The sequence below is a fragment of the Mustela lutreola genome, chromosome 17, assembly GCF_030435805.1.
Source record: "Mustela lutreola isolate mMusLut2 chromosome 17, mMusLut2.pri, whole genome shotgun sequence".
NCBI lineage: Eukaryota > Metazoa > Chordata > Mammalia > Carnivora > Mustelidae > Mustela > Mustela lutreola.
This window is the reverse complement of record NC_081306.1, coordinates 5,339,276-5,352,776: the sequence shown is the minus strand read 5'-3', so window position 1 is coordinate 5,352,776 and position 13,501 is coordinate 5,339,276. Positions and strand designations below refer to the sequence as shown.

Below are 13,501 nucleotides of genomic sequence, written 5' to 3'. Positions count from 1 at the left end.
CCCTGGCAGGAGTTCAGAGAGCTGCCTTCCAATGGGCGACTCCGAGCCCTACTCTCCAGGCTGGTGGCCTCACTGAGGTTTAGCATGGAGTGACCAACTGAACTGTACGGCAGGTACCGGGCAGAGAGCTTGGGTCATCTCAGGTCCTCACAGCAGCTCTGTGCCAGAGAACTAGTACATGCCTGTGTATATTATCAGATACCCGGTTTTTTGTTTTTATTTTTTATTTTTTATGTACCAATTTTTAGACAAGGAGACTGAGGCACAGAGATGTCAGATGATTCACCCAAAGTCACACAGCAAGAGTATTAGAGCAGAACTGAATCCATGTGTCTGACTCTGGAGCTGCTTCCATAACCACTTTGCTTTATGGGCTCTCAATAATCTATGTTAAGGACAATCAATAATCCATCACCAGTCACCACAATGCCAGACACAATTTCCTTAAGCCTCCTAACAAGCCTTAGGTAGCACACTTGGTCTCTCTGTATCTCAGTTGGCATCTAGACACCACTCAGTCTTCTCTGCCTTGAACTGCAGCCAGGCCTAGGGCACCAAAGAGGGATCCAGCACCCTCTCCAGGAAGAAGGAGGCTCAGAGAGCTTCCCTGTACAGCTGTGCAGGTTGTGTACTGCACAACTCTAGGTAGTATCATTCACAGTGTATTCTATGTGAATGACACCCATGGACCCATGGAGCACACAGCCTACCTAGCCATTCACAGCAGCCTTGGAAATGCTCATATTCCTTGGCATAGGATTGACCTTGGATGCTCACCCATTACTGCTGTCTGGAATTATATCATCAAAAAGGAATTAGGGCCCAGCAGGATAGGACACCTTGGATGGTAGGGGCCGGGCTGGCAGCTTTGGGGAAGCTTTGGGTCAGAAGCAGGAAGAGGCTGATTCCTCCTGGGACCTCCTTCCTCCATCCTCCTCCAGTCGAACCTCCAAGTTGCCCTGAGCTGGCCCTCCAGGGCCCGTTCTCACGCTGGGCAGCACCTGCCCCTCACCATCGAGGGCTGCTGGGAACTCCTAAACAAACACTCAGGTTCTCCCCTTACCACAGTGCTTCCCTATGTTTGCTTTGCTTTTATGATCTGAGCCAGGTCCTGTGCCAAGGCTTACCCGCGCCAGCTCGTGTGACCTTCATCACAACCCCACGAGGCAGGAACTGTGATCCCCTCCATTTTACAGACAAGGACGCTGAGGTTCAGAGAGGTTAAATCACTGGCTCAAAGTCACACAACTAGAAAGTGTCAAGCTAGGACTCAAATTTGGGCCTTTTGGACTTTGGAGCCCAAACTCTTAACCAGCTCTCTAGAAGATGGCTGTGTCCTGTCTTCTGAGTTTGGCTCCCCATCTGCATGTGGGGTCTTGGGTCTGGGAAGCCATGCAGGTGACCATGATGTTGCTGCTGGTGCTGCTGGAGATGTTGGGGATGATGGTGATGGTGATGAAGGCGAGGATGGAGTCATGAAGGTGTTGAAGGAGATGACGGGGATGATGGTGATGATGGTGATGGTGATGATGGTGATGGTGATGATGGTGATGGTGATGGTGATGATGGTGATGGTGATGGTGGTGATGGTGATGGTGATGATGATGGTGATGGTGGTGATGGTGATGATGGTGATGGTGGTGATGGTGATGGTGATAAAGGTGTTGAAGGTGACGGAGATGATGGGGATGATGGTGGTGCTGAAAGTGGTGGGGACGCCTGGGTGGCTCAGTGGGTTAAGCCTCTGCCTTCAGCTCAGGTCATGATCTCAGGGTCCTGGGATCAAGCCCCACATCAGGCCCTCTGCTCGGCAGGAGCCTGCTCCCCTCCCCCTGCCTGCCTCTCTGCCTACTTGTGATCTCTCTCTCTGTCAAATAAATAAATAATCTTTAAAAAAAAAAAAAGAAAGTGATGATGATGATGACCGTGATGGAGGTGATGACGGCCATGACAGCAGGGGGGACGGCAGTGATATACCTAGCGGATAAGAGTGCTGTGCAGATTGAATGAGCTAAGTCGGGTCAAACGTGGCTCGCTGTGTCTGTCCTATGTCCATGCCTTGTAAGTGCTGGGTTCATCTGGGCTCCTCGTGCCCTGGATCCACAAAGTGGGTTCCGCTGCACTGGAGTTTATGAAGTGTACACCTTCCTCCTCAAATGCCAGGTGAAAGGCATGAATCAAAGATAAGAAAAGGGGAAAGGCCCTTGGCCTCCTTTTTCAGCAAAAGCCTGCATTTTCTGCCAAGCTCTAAAATCCAGCATGGTGTTCTAGGCCTTGGGCCTGAGCTTTGAAACGGAGCTGCTGGGAGGCAGGCCCAGCCCCTGGGCAGGAGGAAGCCAGGCCTCCAGGAAAATGTAGAGGCTATGAATTGGGTGCCCTGGAAGGTGAGGGGCTGCTGCCCTAAGAGTCAAAGCCACACGCAAGCTGGGCTCTGGGCGGCCCCTCTCTGTTGGGAGAGATTGGAATCCTCACCCGCACGGTGAGCCAGGGCAGTTCCTGGGAACCAAACAGCTGAAACCTTACACTTGGCCGCAGGTGAGCCAAGGACTTCAAGAACCAAATCGGGGAGTAAAGCTTTCCACTCCTCCACACCCGCTTCTCAAATGACACCTGGAAGCCCGGGAGAAGCAGGATGGGGAGAGTCAAGGGGGCTCTGTGGCCAGACCGTTTGCTTGGCTTTGAGTCCCAGCCCCACCGTCCGCCCGTTCTGTGTGACCTCGGGCGAGTTACTTAACCTCTCTGAGCCCATTTTTCTTATCCGCAAAACTCCGACAAGGACACCTCCCGTTTCACTGCATTGTGCTCAGTGTCCCCAGGGGCCACATGGGAAGAATACCGGTACCGACCCTTCCTGGCTGCTGAAAGGATTCTGTGAAGTAACGCATGAGCCTGGCGCGGCATGTGCACTTAAAAAGCACTGTCCGCTTTTATTATTATCGCTGTAGAGAAGAAAGCCACATGGGCCTCAACAGTGTTTATCTGACGAACCGTATCACGTGTTGGAAGAGACCCCTGAAGTCAGTTCACCCCCACGGGTAAGGTGAGCAAAGCAGCACGGTTCCCTGGTGCGGTGGCCACACTCCTTGAGGGAAACACAGGCTTCGGGGAGCGGCCTTTAGGCTGGGGCTTTTGGCCAACCAGATCACAAGACCCGACAAGAAGTCACCCCCGCCCGTTCAGCCAATGGTAGGCCCCCGTGGGAGTCGAAACGAGGATGGAGAGGGAGTCTCTGAGAGGGACCAAGGGGTTTCCTGGGGGCTGGGAGACGTGGCTTGCTCAGTGCTGCAGGTCCAGTGCCTGGCCCATTGCTGCAGTGGCAAAGCGGTGAAGAAAACAGACAAAACCTTGCCTTCCAGAAGTTTAAACCCCAGAGGACGAGTGTTGCAGCCTTCAGGGAGCGCTCCCTACGTGATCGAGATGTTTCCGCTGCCCCTCAACCACCACCCTGCTCTTCCAGGTTCTGCCTTCTGTATGTGTGTCGGGGGGAGACCTTCTCACCGGGCCCGTCCGCCGTGGCCGGGCTGCCACCGGTGTGTTATCTCGTGTCAGAGGCGTCACACCGGCTCCTGTTCCAACAGCGTGTGAGTTGCTCTGCACTTGAACATCACCCCTCCCTGGACACACACAGCCAGGCCCCGATCTGATCTTTCAACTTTCCCTGAGCTCTCCAGGTGAAGGTGTTCCTCCTGGCCTCCCACGGCCCCACCCTCCTCTGTTCTGGAAGCCCTGCAGAGGAGCACTGCCTTTGTGGAGTTCACTGGAGCAGGGAGAGGGCTAGGGCTGGTGACTGAGGGACCCCTGACCCTGAGCTAAGGTGCGGCACACTCAGCTTGCCCGGAGCCCTTGCGGGGGGTTGGTGCTACGATCCCCAGGCCACAGGCCAGTCCTGGGGCTCAGAGGCTAAGTATCAAGCCCAAGGTCACACAGAGCCCAGCTCCAATGCCAACTGCTGACTCCCAAACTCAACAATTGGACAAACTGCCTCTCGAGGACTCCTGGAAAACCTCAGTGCTCATGCTTTGAGGACCTCTGAGGACAGGAATGGCCTCCCCCCGCAGTCAGCCGTCAACCAGGACTCTCCTGGCCCAGTATGCGGCCCCTCCCTCCATTTGAGAGATCCTTCGTGGTCCCTCTCACCAAACTCCTCCAAGCCCCTGCACAGCTCCTCAGTGCAGCACAAACCGTGGCGGAAGGACAAAGCTGATCCTTCCTGGGGTGGGAGGTGGTGACTTCCAACTAGAAAATCAACAAGGTCCACACGTGGAGCAGAGGTGAGAGACCCACAGTGGATGAGCCTGCAGGAATCAGCCGCAGGAATCAGCCTGCAGAGGGCGGGGGCGCTGGTCTGGGGAGGCGGCCCTGCAGCCAGCTCTCCAGCAGCTCCTGCCCAAGGGCGCACCAGCCTTGCCAGGTCTTAGCCTTCCTTCCAGACCTGGGCTCGGGAATGAGCTCCCTGGCACATCAGGAGGAAGCAAGGCTGCCCAGGTTGTTCCAGAAGTCTGCAAGGAAGGGGGTTTGTTTGTTGTGGGGGTACCACTGGTCCACGACTCCCCATGCCCTGCAGTCCTCAAGACTGTCCGTGGCGGGGGCGCCTGGGTGGCTCAGTGTATTAAAGCCTCTGCCTTTGGCTCAGGTCATGATCCCAGAGTCCTGGGATGGAGCCCCACATCGGGCTCTCTGCTCAACAGAGAGCCTAGTTCCCCCTTTTTCTCTGCCTGCCTCCTCTGCCTACTTGTGATCTCTGTCAAATGAATAAATAAAATAAATAAAATCTTTTAAAAAGTCCGTGGGGTATTGTACAGGTTCCAGTCCTTGGTGCCATCACTTCTGAGCTGTGAATATTTGGTCAAGTGTGTGTAATTCTCTGAGACTCACTTTTCCCACCTGCAAATGGGGCTGTGCAAGAGGGTCTGGCTCACAGGAACCCTGCAAGGATTGAAGGACTTTGTCCTCGCCAAGTGCTTTCTCTGCATCTCTGGGGCTATCAGAGGAGGTCAGGATGAGGAGGACAGGGAGACTGGAAAGCCCACTGGAGCAAATACCAGGACCAGCAGGTCCAGATGGGGACAGGGTCTAAGGAGTTTGCAAAAACATCATCTGGTTTTTTTTGTTTTTTTTTTTTTTTAAAGATTTTATTTATTTATTTATTTGACAGAGAGAGAGAGATCACAAGTAGGCGGAGAGGCAGGCAGAGAGAGAGAGAGAGAGAAGCAGGCTCCCGCTGAGCAAAGAGCCCGATGCGGGGCTCGATCCCAGGACCCTGAGACCATGACCTGAGCCGAAGGCAGCGGCTTAATCCACTGAGCCACCCAGGCGCCCCCATCATCTGTTTTTTATTTCACTTTGTATTTGCAACGTTAAAAAATTCTCTGTTTCTATAATGTAAATAACAAAATATAAATGCAGAAGAAATCTTCCGAGCTGGTAGGAATACACAAAAGATGCAGGGATTCTTAACCTGGGCGTGCTAACCTCCAGAGGTCAGAACCCTGGCTCTCTATTTCTCCACTGTGTGACCTGAGGCAAGTTACTTAAGCTCTCTGTGCTTCCCTCCCCAAAGTCAACCACTACCACAGGCTTCCCGAGTGTCCCCCACGGCTTAATGTGTGCATGCAATAATCTACATATATGTGCTTAGCTTGTCTTTTTGTAAAGGGACTCTGCGCACAGATGGCAGAGTGCCGTACTGTTCCATACCCTGCCTTTCTCTTTTATCAATAGATCTGGGAGATGGTTCCACACCCATACACAAAGAAGCTACTGCTTTCTTCTGAATGGCTGCATCGTATTCTGTCTCTCTCTCTCTCTCTCTCTCTCTCTCTCTCTTTTTTTTTTAAGATTTTATTTATTTATTTGACACACACAGAGAGAAATCACAAGCAGGCAGAGAGGGAGGCAGAGAGAGAGGGGGAAGCAGGCTCTCCACTGAGCAGAGAGCCCGATGCGGGGCTCCATCCCAGGACCCTGAGATCATGACCTGGGCCAAAGGCAGAAGCTTTAACCCACTGAGCCACCCAGGCGCCCTGCATTGTATTCTCTTGTGTGGCTCTTCCCACACCTACTGGACTTCGCTCCTTTCTGATGAGTGTTTACTTTGCAGCTCTCTGCTCTTATGCACGACACTGACTATCTTTGCTCAAACATGCTGTGCCCAATGCAAACATATCCACTGGGTAAATTCCTGCAGGTGAAATTGCAGAGCCCTGAGGTATGGGCCTCTTAAATGTCAACAGTTTCCTAACTTCCCCCTGCCCCGAGGGTACTCCAATCTGTGCTCCCACTGGCAGAGTTGGAGGGTGCTGGTCACCCCCACCCCCATTTCCAACATGGAGCATAACCCAGGGATCTGGCAGGTGGAAAACAGGATCACGGTGGTTTGGCTGTGCCATTCTCTTTTTTTTGAAGAGTGGTTGAGCATCTTTTCGTCTGTTTGAATTTATGCTTCTTTCTATGTACTTCTTTTTACGTGAACAGCCAAATCATATCCTTCTCTCTCTCTCTCTCTCTTTTTTTTTTTTTTTTCTTTTGTGGATGGGATGCTTGCTTTTTGATTTGTAAGAGCTCTTTATCCGTGAAATTAACTCTTTGCCACAGAAGTGACAGATTTATTATTATTATTATTATTTTTACTAGTTTGATATGCAGGCTGATGGGTGCTTTTGGTTTGGGTCATACAGGAAATACTGATTTTTAAGTAGGCAGTCTCAGCAACTTTGATCTTTAAGGCAAGGCCATGCTTCCACACATTAGGCTACACTGCCTCCCATCCTTTTTAAAAAATAAGAGAGGGAGAGAGAGAGAGAGAGAACACCAGTAGGGATAGGGAAAGAGGAATGGGGACCCCCAACTGAGCAGGGAGCCCGATGTGGGGCTTGATCTCAGGACCCTGAGATCATGACCTGAGCCGAAGGCAGACTGCGCCCCCCAAGCACCCCGAATGCCTCCCACTCTTCATTAGCGCTTCAAAGAGGACACATGGAAGGAGCCTGCTTCTGGACTGGAGGTCCTCTACAGTATGTTACTGTCCCCAGCCTGGACTCACTTCTCTGTCACTTGACCTGGGACTTCCTTAATGGCTCTTGCTGCAGAGTACTGGGGTCATTCCCCACTGCTCAGGACTCCTGCTTGGACTCATGTTCTCAAAGGGGCAGAGGGAGAACGGACGACCCACCGAGCCCCCTAGGCACAGAAGGGTCTCTAATAACAGGCTTTTTTTTGGGGGGGGGGGGCAGGGGATGGTCCTCAGCTGCCTGGGGTATGCCTTACTTTCAGCTCCTTAAAAGCCAAATCTTGCCCCAGACCCTCAAGGTGGGCAGACTAGAGGCTGTAAAACTAGAAAGGAGAGCAAGTTCCAAAGAATAAAAGCCCCAGGACCTCCACTAGGCCCCTCAGGAACTGCCCAGCGTGGAGGGGGACATGCTTCTGTCTTAGGACATATCCTCCAGCTTTGGACTTCCTGCGGAGAAAATTCTAGTGGGAGGTGGACGCAGCTGGCTGAAGGGGGTCTCATTTGAAGCTTTCCTCTAGGCCAGGGATCCTGAAAATTTCAGCACCCATAGAATCACCTGCAGAGTTTGTCAAATATCGGGCCCCAGCCCCGGTCTCTGATTCCGTAGGTCTAAGGTGGGTCTGAGAATTCACACTTCAAACCAGCTCCAGCTGATGCTGACGCGGATGTTTCTGGTCCAGGGACCACAGTTTGAGACCCGCTGGCCCAGGCCATTCATTCGCTCCCTGGACTCCCCCAACTGGTCTGAGTGAGGCTGAGAGGTCTGGAGAAACACAGGCTTTGTTCCAAGGAAAATAACAGAGCAACTGCTCTCTGCCAGGTCGCGTGCCGAGGTCTGTGCCTTAATTTTCTCGTCTAATCCTCACAACAAACCTGTGCGGTAGGTTTTGATAGGACTATCTCCTTTACGAGGAGAAACCATGCTCAGAGGGGGGTGCACGGGCTTTAGAATCGGACAGATCTGGGTCTGACCCCAGCTCTCCTACTGACCCACTGTGCAAGCTCTCAGGCAAGTGCTCACCCCGCTGAGCCTCTGACTCATCAGTAAATGGGGGATCACAGACCTTGTTGCCAGGGGCGTTGTGAGGGTGTGCACCGCCCCCAGCGGGGTGATGACTAAGAACAGCTGCACACAGTAGGTGCACAAAAAATGTTCATCCCCTTTCCTGCCATAAGCCCCATCATCGTGATCTCAAGGTCCTTTCCTGTCTTCTCTGTGGGGCAAAGCCTTTTTCACCCTACAGCTCCAGAGAAACTCCTATGCATCCTTCAAAACCCACCTTAGAATCCCCTCCTCTGTATCTTTTCCCTGAAAAGCTGTCCTCTTCCTGTCTTTGGGAAGAAAAATTATCAAGGATGGCAGCTTCTTATTTGAAAAAGGGGCTCCAGCTTTGCGCAGTGGCAGTATCGTAGCCAATGAGGTTTATCCGAGGCGCGATTATTGCTAATTGAAAAAGGGCCTCAAAGCATTCCTTTCCTTTCTTTCTTCCTCCCTCACTTGTGTTTCCAGATTGTTTATTTGTATCAAGCGCACTCAGGAGTACAAACTCTGCTATCACAGGGACTGGGTGGCTAACAGCTAACAGAATTATCAACGCTTAGCGAGGCCTGTACACCACACAATGTTTTAAGAGGCTTAGGTTGTGGACTCATTTAATGCCTAAAATAACCTTTTGAGGCAAGTGCTCACTTTTCCTTTTGGGGAAATGGAGTCACAAAAATGCTCAACAGTTTCCCCGAGACCACACCACTGGTCTGTGGCTGGGCTGAGATGTAGACGCCCGCTGTGAGTCTAGGTTTTGAGTCAGATTTTGTGGCATGCTGTTCTTTACGAATGAGGAGTGGGCCAAGTGGGGACCGTGTGGACAGTACCCTTCCCCTTGAAGAAGGGGGTAGCTGAATGTTGGGCCTGGAGCTGTCTGCTCTTTTGATTTCTCGAGGGGATCCGGACATACAGAGTTGTTGTTGTTGTTTTTTTTTTTCAAATTTTATTTATTTATTTGTCAGAGAGAGGGCGAGCGAGAGCGAGCACAGGCAGACAGAGTGGCAGGCAGAGTCAGAGGGAGAAGCAGGCTCCCTGTGGAGCAAGGAGCCCGATGTGGGACTCGATCCCAGGACGCTGGGATCATGACCTGAGCTGAAGGCAGCTGCTTAACCAACTGAGCCACCCAGGCGTCCCGGACGTACAGAGTTTTATGTGACGTCTCCTACTTTTTTAAAATTTGAGAGTAATCTAAAATGTAAAGAGCAGGATGGGCCTCCCAAAGGCTGCCCACAGGCTGCCCTTGGCAACTTCTGCTGTCTCTTGTATCTCAAAGGTGGGGACCTCGACTCACTTCACGGCTGTGCCCTCGCACGGGGCAGGAAGCACAATTCACCTGCTGCTTCTGGGTGCCTCTGAGCTGAGCCTGGTGCTCAACAACCAGGAATCTCATCCTCCAGCCCACTCAGCACTCAGGATTCTCCAGCCTGGCCTCGGGGTGTGCACAAGAAATGACAGCCCGGTGGTGACTCGGAGCGTCTCCTCCGCCCAGGGACCATCTCAGGGTCTCCCGTGTCCAGGACGACACTTCCTGCTTACCGAGGACTGACGATACCCTGGGTGAGTGTTTTGTTTCGTCATCCCACTGATGCGCTCCGCAGTTTTGGGAGGTTGCCCCGTCCTCAATTCCGGGTGCGGATGAGAAAGCTGCGGCTCATGCAGGGGGAGGGCACTGCCCAGGCTAGGAAGCAGTGGGATGGTAGGACGAGCGCCACCCGCTTCCAGCTTCTCCCCAGCCGGCTGTGTTCAGGCATTCCACCAAAATGCTGACACACGTTCCAGCACACGCACACTCACACGCTCATCCCCCGGACGGGAACGCGAAAGTGTGTGGGACACAAATAAGACCCAGGACATTCCCATCTGCCAGCCACATTTCCTAATTACCCTGGCTCTTACTGGGGACATCCAGAGAGTTTCCCTGGAGGCTGTCCCTTTTGGGAACTCTGCCCCCTGGAGCCTGGACAGGCAGAGCTTGTGGCACGCCTCAGACCCTGGCCTCTGGGCTCAGCAGAGATGGCAGGTAGAGGGGGTGCCATGCTTGTCCCTGCCCACAGGCAGAAGTGTGCATATGTGCACCTGCGCCTATGGACGTGGGTTTGCTTGTGTGCAGTGCACCCACATGTGAACACATGTGCGTGTATCGTGTAGACCTGCACGAAAGCATGTATATGCGGGCACGCAGGTACACGAGGTGTGCGCATGTGCATGTGTGTGCACCCGGTGCACATGTGTGCGTTTGTGCACATGTATAATGGAGAAGAGAGGATGTTGGCCTGCAAATAGAGATCCTCTGAAGTTAGTTTAGGACAAAGCACAAAAATCCTGCTTAACCCAGAGATGTCAGCTTACAGAAAAAGCTGAAATCTAAAACAGCCCCTGTGGGACACTGGGTGGTGGAGGGGTCCAGCATCAGGCTCTTGCTTTTGGCTGCGGGGCGATGAGGCCCCCACTTCTGGGCTATGGGTCATCGCTGAGTCTGCTACAGTTTCTCCCTCTGCCCCGCCCCCTATTCTCTCTCTCTAAAATAAATAAATCTTTTTTTTTAAAGGCCCAATTAAAAAAAAAAAAAAGATTGTACTTATTTTTTTGAGAGAGATTGAGAGAGAGTGCAGGTAGGCCGAGGAGTAGACAGAGGGAGAGGGAGAAGCGGGCTCTCTCCCGAGCAGGGAGCCTGATGTGGGGCTGGATCCCAGGACCCTAGGATCGTGACCCCAGCCAAAGGCAGCCGCTTAACCAACTGAGCCACCCAAGTACCCCAAGCCCCCTACTTTTTATGACCAAGTTAGATTTATATGCACAACAGGTAACTCTCAAAGAAATGATGGGGGGGTCCAAGTTGCAGAATATGGATAGATTATCCCATTTCTGTTACATATTCTGTCTACAGCATCACTAAGCATTTTATATATTTTCTGTAGGTATGCACATATGTGACTGCATAGGTGTAGGAAAGGTCCAGAAGGAACACCCCGAGTTACAAAGGTGGATACCTTCGGGAAGCAGGGAGGGCAGGAGTTGGAAGGTTACAGCCAAAAGGGCTCGGTGGACGGGTCCCTGTGTTCCTGCTGGAATCACAGTTCAATATAGGTAGGTTGAGTCACTGTGGATGCCAGGTGGGGGCCACGGGGATGCTTAGTCTTCAGGTAGGCATTTCCACAAGTCCCCCAGTGGACTCTCAGAGGGCTCTGCTGCCTGAGACAAGCGCTGGCTTCTGGACCGGCTCCCGGGTGGGGATGAAGCAAGGGAGCTGTTGTGCCTCTTACACCCCACACCCCCACACCACACACCCACTGTTCCCAACCATCTCCTGCCTGGGCCAGCGGAAAAGTCAGGATTACAGAACTCCCACCCAGCAGGGGGCCACGCAGAGACCAGGACCAACCCTGGGGCCCCCAGGGGCCGCTGACAAGAGAGGCCAAGACGCAGGCTCTGGGGGGGTCAGACTTCTGGGCTCAGTAATTGTCACCCGGACACCAGCAAGGCTGGCCACACTCTGCCCCTCAGTTTCCCCGTCTGTGAAATGGGAACACCGCAGAGGCCCACGGGCCTGGGATGCTCTGGGGCTGAAGTCTCGCCGTTCTGTTTGACGACACGCGGCGGTGAGTCGGCGCTCACGGGTTTCACGGGTGTCACCCTCCCCGGACGACAGCTCACCCCGCCCCTCCGCGCCAGGACACCGTGGCCCTCTCCGCCTTCTCCGGCACCGCGACCCTCCTGGGACTCGCCGGGTCCTCCCCTTCCCTCCGCCTCCCGCTCCAAGGTTTTCTGTCACCAGGCGGTCCTCCCCCTGTGCCCCCAGGCCGGGTCCCTGCGGCGCCCGGGCGCCCCCACCCACCCAGGGAAACTGAGGCGGGGCTGACGGAGCGCGCGGGGGAAGGCGCGGCGGCAGGGCGCCCCCTGCGCTCGCCCGGGGTCACTGTCATACCTGTTTCCCACTGCGGCTCCGGACGGCGAGGGTGACAGCGGCGGCCGCGGCGGCGGTGGTGGCCGGGGAGGCTGTGGCGCCGGGGCTGGGAGCGCGCGCGGCCACGGGGACGGGGAGGGAGCAGCCGAGGGGGCGGGAAGCCCGGGAGCGCCCGCGGGCGGAGCTTGGTGGCGCCGACTGCGGGCCACCCCCGCGTCCAGGGCCCGGGCCGCCCAGCTTCTGGTCGGGCACACCCACTCGCACCCACGTGCCACCCCCACGTCCCCACAACACCCGACACCCCCACCGCCGACGTGCGCACCCCACACTCTGCGCACGTCCGGACCCCCACGGCACCCACGGAAGCCGCAATATGTGCGGTGGGTCCCCTGCCCCGGCTGTCCTTCCCCGGCACATCGCAGGCTACACACACCCTAACGGCTCGGTCCTACCCCACGGGGTACCCAGACGCAGCACAGGCAGGCAACGCACGGCACCCCTGTCCCTTCCGCCCCGCCCCGCACCCCCGCACCCCCCGCAGATTGCCCTCTGGGCCAGCTGGGGATTTTAGAAGCTTTGCAAGGACAGACTCCTGCAGGAGATTTCCCCCAAACTGTCCCTGAACCTCCGCGGGCCCAGGAGATGGAATTAGCTCACCTCTTGTGTCCCAGTGACCTTCTCCTTCTCTCTGACTCAGCCGCCCCCTCCAAGGTCACTCCTGGATCCCAGCCATTCCCTGAAGGCCCCGCCTCTGCCTTAGAAATTCAAACAGGCTCCCCGGGCCGCTGGGGCCTCGGGGCTTCCTCCCTGGACTCCCACCGCACCCCTGTTTCAGCCTCCACTCCCGGCCAGGCCCTCCCCTTTCCTCCTGTCCTCACTTGTTTTCCTCCTCTAGTCTCTTCAGCAGGTCAAGGTTCCAAGGAAGATCGTTTCAGCCACTTTCTTGCCAATATCCTCGACGCGTGGTTCACACATCCCTGGCAAACCCCCCAAAGTTAGCCTTCTCCATCCCACCTGTGGGAGAGACTGGATTCCTTTTCTCTCTTGCTTTAACAAGTAAGGACAAATGTATTAGCTTAATACACATGAATTTATTATGTTACAGTCCTGGAGGTCAGAGATCCAACACCCCTAAAATCAAGAAGTGGGTGGACTGTGTTCCTTCTAGAGGCTCTAGGGGAGGATCTCTTTTCTTGTCTTTTCTAGCTTGTAAATACTGCCTCCATTCCTGGGCTTGTGACCCCTTCCTCTATCTTTAGAACCAGCAATACGGAGCTGAGCCCTCCTGCACTATCTGTCTCACTCTCTCCTTTCTTTAAAAGATTTTGTATATTTATTTGAGAGAGAGAGAGAGAGCACAGAGGGAGAGTGAGAGGGAGAAGCAGACTCCTGCTAAGGGAAGAACCTGATGTGGGGCTCAGTCCCAGGACCCTGGGATCATGACCTGAGTGGAAGTCAGAGGCTTAACCCACTGAGCCACCCCGGCGCCCCTAGTTTTCTCCTTTCTGTACCCTCTTCTACTTCTAGAGACCCTCATGGGTGC

At 54.3% G+C, this 13,501-nt stretch overlaps 1 protein-coding gene and 1 pseudogene across 1 annotated transcript in view; one reads left to right on the top strand and one right to left on the bottom strand.

Annotated features, from left to right (window-relative positions):
• Positions 1-12,224, bottom strand: part of SCNN1B (sodium channel epithelial 1 subunit beta) — a 58,648-nt gene extending 46,424 nt beyond the window's left edge. The window contains exon 1 of the mRNA XM_059154713.1: positions 11,980-12,224. The gene's annotated coding sequence lies outside the window, so the exon portion shown is untranslated. The remainder of the gene's footprint in view (positions 1-11,979) is intronic.
• Positions 8,397-8,465, top strand: LOC131820242 (U4 spliceosomal RNA; annotated as a pseudogene).
• Positions 12,225-13,501: the final 1,277 nt, after the last annotated feature.